The sequence below is a fragment of the Selaginella moellendorffii genome, unplaced genomic scaffold (genome assembly GCF_000143415.4).
Source record: "Selaginella moellendorffii unplaced genomic scaffold, v1.0 SELMOscaffold_54, whole genome shotgun sequence".
In the NCBI taxonomy this organism is placed as follows: Eukaryota; Viridiplantae; Streptophyta; class Lycopodiopsida; order Selaginellales; family Selaginellaceae; genus Selaginella; species Selaginella moellendorffii.
Genome location: NW_003314315.1, coordinates 635774 through 644272, shown reverse-complemented (window position 1 = coordinate 644272; position 8499 = coordinate 635774).

Sequence of the window (8499 nt, the reverse complement as noted above, 5' to 3'; positions counted from 1 at the left end):
TGAGTTGATTCAGGAAGGAGAGTTGCAAACTAGTATATGTCAAGTATCAAAAGATTACTCTCTAATGTCTTCAACTTGATTTATTGACAGATTGGGCAGTGCCATTCTTCCTAAAGGGTGGGTGGATGTTGCCATGCACCAATGACATTGAAGATTGTGCACCTTTATATGATACCTTTTAATGTGTGTTGAGCTCAACCACTAGTGGCAGCATGGAAAACATTTACACTTTTGTGAAGTTTTATGGTGAAAAATACTTTTGCTACCACCTCAATGCAAACCTATGACAATAGTATAGATCCTTCTCCACAAAGAAGTGTTAACACATCTGAGCTTCATTCTTGTATTTTTCAAATGCAAATTTCCATGCATGAAGTTGAAATATGGAGTGATTGATTCTTTGCACCACACAAGGGCCTAAGTGAGTGAGCTCTTATTCTTTGGAAAAGGAGGGTATATCTTATAAAAACCATTCTTGCCATAGGAAGAGCTCTAAAAATCTTGTGCCTCTATGTTCTAAGAATTAGAAAGAAAGAAAAGAAACAAGAAAATGTATATAAAGAAATTATAATTTAACCAACAAGAACTAGACATTGAAATAATTGCCATATGAACTCATAAAATTTCTATTGCTATAGAATTTTGGTGGGTGGTTAAGGAATTTTTATATTGTGAGTACATGCATATTCAATTAGTAGAAAAACCCTTGCTTATATACAAAAGTAAATGGTTTGAATTGAAATTAATCTAACAACTATTAAACTAATGTGGCATTATACCTAAACCTTATATCATCCCTTCCTCATGGAAGGATAGATGGCAATTAAGGGTCTTTTATTAATGGGTTGGGATCTAGAGGAATATCAAAATGAGGCACTTGTGGATTCATATGTGATGTAACTTATTTATGATCCTTTTATATAAAGTTTTTCACTTACTATATATGCACATTTTATGGAGGATTTGCATATTAAATATTATGCCAAACTTTATAAATTTGTAGTCCAACTTATAACAACACCCCTTCCATTGAATAAGGAACCCCTTAGATAAACCATATACTATAAATTGGGAAAATGAACCAGACAATAATAAGAGTTGTATCACTGTTGTTATCCCACTTATACATGGCTCAAGTATTTAATAAACTCTGCTTGAATCAATGAAAGAATTTTTGTCAAATATTACTTCTAAAATCTAGCATTAGCAACTTGTTGCAATTGCAAGAGTAAACTCAATTCTGTTGACAATATAAGAATATAACCATGTAATAGTTAATATAATATAGTAAAGTACCAATAGAACTCTACACTCCTATAATATATACATACCAAAGAAATAACAAATAACCATCCTAATCCAAATGTTGAAAGTTCATGTATCTCATGATCATCCCTCACTAAGCATCTCGTCGAGCTGGAATGAAATTACTACCAACAGTCATTGCTGCAAAAAGCATGTATTACCACCTTTAGTTTGTAAAATTCACTTTTGCTTACCTCGAGGTCGACGTGATATTCTGTGAACCACTTGATCATCGTTATTTACTGGTAGAACCTGATCTGGATCTTGGTTGTTTGGTGGTTGAATTAGAGCCTGTTCCTGACTGTCTGGTGGTGGAACACGAACTTGATCTGGAGCTTCCTCATCCTCGTCTCCATCGTCATTTGCATTGCCATCATTGTTAGCATTGATAATTTCCTCGCGATCTAGTGTAGAGGTCTCCTTCCCTAGGAGCTCCAACTCCCAAGGGCATTCTATCTTCCGTGCCTTCGAAACTCTCGTAAACATTGTTGGATACATTCCTCCATCCCTTACACCCTTTGCAACAAGTCGAGTGCAAACTGGTGCCTCAAATGGCATGCCTCTATATCGAAGATACCTGTAACAATATATATTAAAAAACAGTCTTAGAAATCATATTATACCTATAAGCTGCACGTCGCATGAAATAAGGTTGACCATGTTAGCAATCATAAGATGTTGTGCTTGTAGACTTCTCTGGCAGCCACCCTCTTTGATCCCTTCCAATGACGTGTTGATATAGGTGTCAAAAGACATGAATGTGCCATCTAGATCGTCACCAATGTGTGGTGCCAAGAACTTCTCACCTTCACTTATAGTTTGCGTGATGTAGACAGCCCTTCTCATCATGTTCTCAAATAGTTCTGGTAGTCCTTTCTCTCTGTTCATCAAGCAGACATTGAGGAACGCCAGAGTCTCTATCTGTTACTTATATGGAAGCTTCGATTTTGCGATATTGTAAATCATGTCATCTGGAGTTTTGTTCATTGCAAAAGTAATATATGCATAATTAAGAAAAATGAAGTGTGATAAAAAACTTACATTCATGAGAAGAAATTTCGGCTATAGTCTCTAGCCACTCCTTTGGCCTACGATTGTCTGCAATGGGATACTAGTTTCTTCAACTTTGAAGACTTTGCATACTGAATTTTGTGCTCAATTTGTACAAACTCAGCTAAGAGCTCTTCCCAACTCTTCTCCAGATATGCAAGTTCGTAAGCATCCTGCTTGACCTTCACCAAAGGCTAAAAACCAAAACAATTAAAAGAGGCTTTTATAAAATAAAAGGGAAAGACATACCTTACACCACACAGCGAGCATAAAATTGATTGAGTTGTTGAACCAAGTTGTACCGTCATTTCGAGTGCGTGAGTGCCAAACAAGTGTTGCGAGATCATCACCATAATGTTGGCAGATGTCATCCTCACTCAAGTCTGCCAAAAATCGAAGTTGCTCGATGTCATGGACAAGATTTTGTTTTTAAATAGTGAACTGCCCAAGCCTACATTTAAACACAACAAAACAAGTTAAAGTGGAGTTAGAGGTAAAATTATAAAACTTACGCATTGATCTTTTGGCAGGCCAAGATAAGTCTGTTGACATCCAAAGGTCCCCTCACGTAGACATGGCCGACTGGAACGTTGATATGGTAGACAGGATTATCGCGAAAATGATCGTCGATACACTTCATCCAAGCTCCATATCGGTGGTTACCATTAATAATTTGGAACATTGTCCCCGCAATTTGTCGAGTCTCAGGATGTCTGATAAGCATGTCATCAAATTCTAGGGAGTTCCTCCTCCAAATAAGATCCCAGCTATTCACAATCTCGGGTGTGACAGCAATGATTTCTGTTGTTCCTGGCTTGCAAAAAGAGACTAGAAACATACCAATATTTGTTGCAAGGCCATTCTGTTTGAACAAGCTATATATATCCGGGTTGACATACTTGGATGCTATGCGGACAAGGTTCATCTGATGCAAACGGCAAAGGGGGATTTCTCTGATCAAGTCATAAGGGCCTGGCCACTTGAGCGCCTCAAGTGTTTGGTGAACTGCTTTTTCCCTTGTCCGCATAACAGTCTCTTGGAAGCACTTATCCACCACGTTGTCAGGAAGGTCTACAACTCTTTCAGCTCCAGGCTGTTCCTCAGGTTCCCTATCGTGAACACCACTAGATTGCCCAACTTCAGGGATTTGTGTTGGTGGTGGTGGCGGTGGTGGCAAGGGCAGAGGCAATAGTGGCAGTGGTGGTGGCAATGGTGGCGGTGGCGGTGGCGGTGGCAGTGGGGGCAGAGGCAATAGTGGCAGTGGTGGTGGCAATGGTGGTGGTGGCGGTGGCGATGGAGGTGGTGGAGGTGGTGATGGAGGTGGTGGAGGTGGCGATGGCAGTGGTGGAGGTGGTGATGGTGGAGGTGGTTGAATCTCTAACTAAATGTGTCTCTGTTGTGCTAATGGACATGTCGATTGTGATGTCGTCGTCAGTGCCAAATTAAACTTCTTGTGTCTTCTTGGCTCTAACAACCTTTTTATGTGTTACAATTTTCCTTTTCTTCAAGAGAAAAAGTTTTGTTAGTCAAACTAAATAAAGATAATGAGAAATTCAAACAGTCAAAGAGAAAAAAAAAATCAAGTGGGCCTAGACTCCACCTTGGGCACTTTGGTTGCCCAGGGGGCCAAGGTTATTCAAATAACCTCAGCCCCTCGGCAAGCAAAACTGCCTGAGGTGGCCGGCCCGAGCTTGACCTCAAGCAGTTTTGCTCGCCGAGGGGGCGAGGTTATTTGAATAACCTCAGCCCCTCGGCAAGCAAAACTGCCTGAGGTGGCCGGCCCAAGCTTGACCTTGGCCAGCAAAGAAGCAATCAAGAATAAAAAAGGGAAGCAATGGAATGGAAGCAATGGACTCAAAAAATGGAAGTGGAAGCAATCAAATCAAAACTCACCCTTGGTGGCATCTTTCCTCCCTCGATTTCTTGATCGTGCTAGATTTCTTGTGCGCTCAATCTCTCCTGCTCACGCACTCAATCTCTCCTGCTCGCACACTCAATCTCTCTGGCTCGCACGCTCAAGCTCTCCCACTTGCGTGCTCAATCTCTCCCGCTCGCGCGCTCAAACTCTCCCGCTCGCACGCTCAAACTCTCCCGCTCGCGCGCTCAATCTCTCCCGCTCATGCGCTCAATCCCTTGATCTCCTTCGCGCTCAATCCCTCGATCTCCTTCGCGCTCAATCTCTCGATCTCTCGCGCGCTCCAATCACGATGCGAACAGTAACCTAATATTGGCAGCTACCGTAACCCTAATCCTGACAGCTGCCCTAACCCTAACCAATCTCTAATCCTGGCCGTTCATTCCGAATAACCTAAATCTCAAACATCACAATATCTTTGATCTTATTTTATCTTATCATTATTATTATATATAAATTATGCTTCTTTATTTTATATATTTTATTGATAGTATAACTAGCACCTATCAATATTTCTGTTATATGCTTTATTTCGTTAAAGTGGGACTTTTCATTATCCCACTTATGGTGTGTGGCCACATGCCATTTTTATAACAACAATAAAAAATTGAAGTTTTAACTTTATAATTTATAAATTAAAAACTTTTCATATGATTTTATGTTATAATATTGTGAAATATAAAAAAATAAATTAAAAAATATTAATAAATATTAATTAAGTACTAGGAAATGGCATGTGGACACATGCTAATTAATGTCCCACTTTACTGAATAAGTCCCACTTTAACGAAATAAAGCATTTATTAGAGATATGATATTATATTTTACAAATTATCTAGAAAGGATGCATTCTCATCAATATTTTGTACATATTTTGGAATCGTTACAAGAACTTCAAAGAGTATAAATAAGGCACGTTAAAATATGTTATACTATATCCATCTATGAATGGATGAATCCTCATCCAGAAATTTATTTTGTGTTGTATTAGATCCTAAACAATAGGCACGTGCTTTAAATGTCATTGAGCAGTGTTCACAATTATGGATAAAACTTGAGTTGTACTATGAATCAAATCTGTCATTGAAGAATAAGATTTGACAAGATTTATTATTATCTACCACTTAAAATTTGACAACTTGACATATCACACGTGCTGATAGTTAGATTGGATCTCTTGGTTTGATACGTTATAGTAGAATGTCATTACTGGTATCATTATTAACTATTAAACTTCACGTGCTGAAAATCTTTCCTTGGATCTGTGTATACATGCATCAGACATTATAATAGATGACAGTAATATTAATACTGTCACACTTACACATGTTAAATTTGCTATAGAATTTAAATTCATTTTGTACGTTGTCTTCTTATTACTCTATTTAAATTTCAATTATGTTTCATTATAGATTTTTACAAGTAGCATAAAGAGAGAGAACTCCAAAACCTATTAAGAAGGATGGAGAGGTTTCTTCTTCATTTTCGAGATCATCCATCTCTTTCATTCTCTCAGAGTATTGTTTCTGAAAGTTTTTTATGTCAGCGTTTTGATCTTCGTCTTGGCTCTATTTCTTTAGAGGCTGTGATTCGCAATGACACCGGTATAGTTGCATACTCAGAGTTTCTTTTTTCTGGTGTGGGCGAGGGTGGACAACAATGGGATTTACAAAATTCCAAGTCGAAGGAGATTCGAGTGTTCGGATCTCCAGTCAAAATGCCAAAATGCGCTCCAGCAAAAGTGAATGTGAAGCAAGAGTCAGTCGTTATCTTCTCGTCCTCTTCTAGTTCAAGTGGAAATGTCATGTTAGTGTCGGCGCCAAATTCACCAGCTCCAGCTCCAACTTCAGCAATATTCAAAGCCGTTAGCAATGCTTTCCAGTTTTCACGCCTCTCATTTGACATGCACTTGTTTTTGTATATGCCTGTGAGTGAGCTTCCATCCTCCTACAACAGCAACATTTTCTTCGAGCTACCACCTCTTGTCAGCAGCACAGGTTCCAAATGGAAGGGGATGGAAACCAAGCAAAATGTCCACAATTGGTGCAAGATCAAGACCACACACTTCCAACATTTTGAAGGCACAGTGTCTATAGTTCATTGTGGCGTGCATTTAGATTGTGTGGATGAAGCATGCAATCAAGACCGCTCTAGAAACTCTATATTTTTCGAAGGGTTTGCAGTCAATCCTCCAGCCTGTGACACCATTGCTGTTGGATTCAAATGTCAATTCTGCAAAAATGCTCCTCTATGTCGTGCTATCTGCAAGGCCAAGATGTACTACTTTCTTCCACGGGATGGAGTGGCTGGAAGAGCTGTAGTGCATGTTGGCACACATATGTATCTAATGCAGGAAGGGATACAAAGGACTTCTCTCAACTGTTTCAAAGATGCTGTACAGAAAGAGATTATGAGAAACTCATCTGCAACTCCGAAGCATGTTCAGAAGACCGTCCTCAAGGATTTTATCGCAAATGCCTTACTCAATCCAGGTTGCCAAAATACTCAACTAAACGAGGCTAGCTTGCGAGACTTACTATGAGGAGTACAACCTGCTACTAGCCTAAGGAGGTACATTCGTTATTTTTCATACGTTATAATAATAATTTTTTCTTACATTATATTGTTTAGGATAAAATCTTGGATGTGTGAATCTCGAGAGGGGAAGTTGCAATAAAAAATTGACTCCATCTTTGAATTGAAACGGACCTGTCCATATGAGTTCATCCACGGAAGTTTGTTTCCAGACCACGTTGTGAATGAGCAAGAGCGCCCCTTCGTCTTCAAAATGTTTACCATGGGCCCTACCTCTGGCGTAGATCTTGTCTCCCGAATGGACATGTTTGGGTCCAGTGACCTTGCAAATGCATGGGTACATTTTGACCATATGGAGCGTGTATCCGGTTGGACAACCATGGGAGCTCATGTGTATGATCCAAGGTAATTTTTATTCTCATTATATTGAAATTGTTATAATATTTATGTTTTCATAGGCTACGTTGTAACTTAACAATTGCGACAGCAGAGTTTAAAGTACAAGACCAGACAGCACAGGAAATATTTTGGAAGTCCTTCTCTGATATTGTCCTAAAGCGGACTGTTAAGCTTGCAAACTTTCGTGGTTTCATGGCAGATAGGGCTGGTGCAAACTGGAATGGTATCCGAGCAGTTTTTGGGAATGGTCAACCATTGGAAGGTCGTGAGAGGACTTGTGAGTTCCATTGGGCTCAAAGCCTAAACCAGCACTACCACCTTATCAAGCCAGAGTTTCAATCAATATTTAAGGAGTTGTGCAAACAATGGTAGATTGCACCTTCTAAAGAAGAGCATGAGGCAAAAGCAAACGAGATTTGAATGTGGTGGCGTGAAGATGGCCATATAGACGTAAGTTGCCTACCAAAACTTGAGTCATGGTTAGGATGGTGGGAAGTTAGGATGTTCCAATGGGGACATCACTCTTTTCAGGTTGGTTTATATTTTTTCTTCTCCTTTTATTATCTTTTAATATTGCTTTTTCCATTAGGATTAACCACTTGAGGACCTCACATACACCCCAACTGTGAATCTCTCCGAAAGTAAGCATTGGAGTTGGCGTTCCTCTGAGGCAGGGAAAGGGAAGATGAGTCTATACGAAGCCTGTCTATCAGATTTGATACGTGCTATAGAGCAATCTTCAAAAGCATTGGCATTCGAGGAAGGAAGATATATGGGAACAAGGCCTTCTGTTGAGATGTTACATGATAGGATGAAGAGAAAATTAACTCCACCTGCCCAAACAGTGGCAACTACAATTGAGGAAGTGGTCCGTGGCACATCTATGGAGTACACTTCCCGAGCTTCTATTGGTGATATGAAGACTGTCCGCTCAAAGTGTCATTTTTCCTTTGCTGGGGAAGATGTTGGTACGGACCTTGAAGCAAAAAGCTCTCATAGGCCTGATGTCGAGTACCATTCTGCTCCAAGACACCGCTTTCGGACCGAGCCACCTCAAGTGGCTGATGAAGAGAGTGCATCGCAACAGGTTGAAATTGCTTACCGTAGCGTGGAGCCGAAGCAATGGGCAATCTGACGCGTGCCAGCAAAATCGAATGTAAGGTGTGTGGGGATGCTTCCGAGGGGCAAGTGTTGGGCTTGGATTCGTGGTGAAAAATCTGCTTCTGTTCCATCCCCATGTTTCTATGGGGAACGAAAGCAAGCAGGATTTTCAAGATGGTGCTAGCTATATTGTT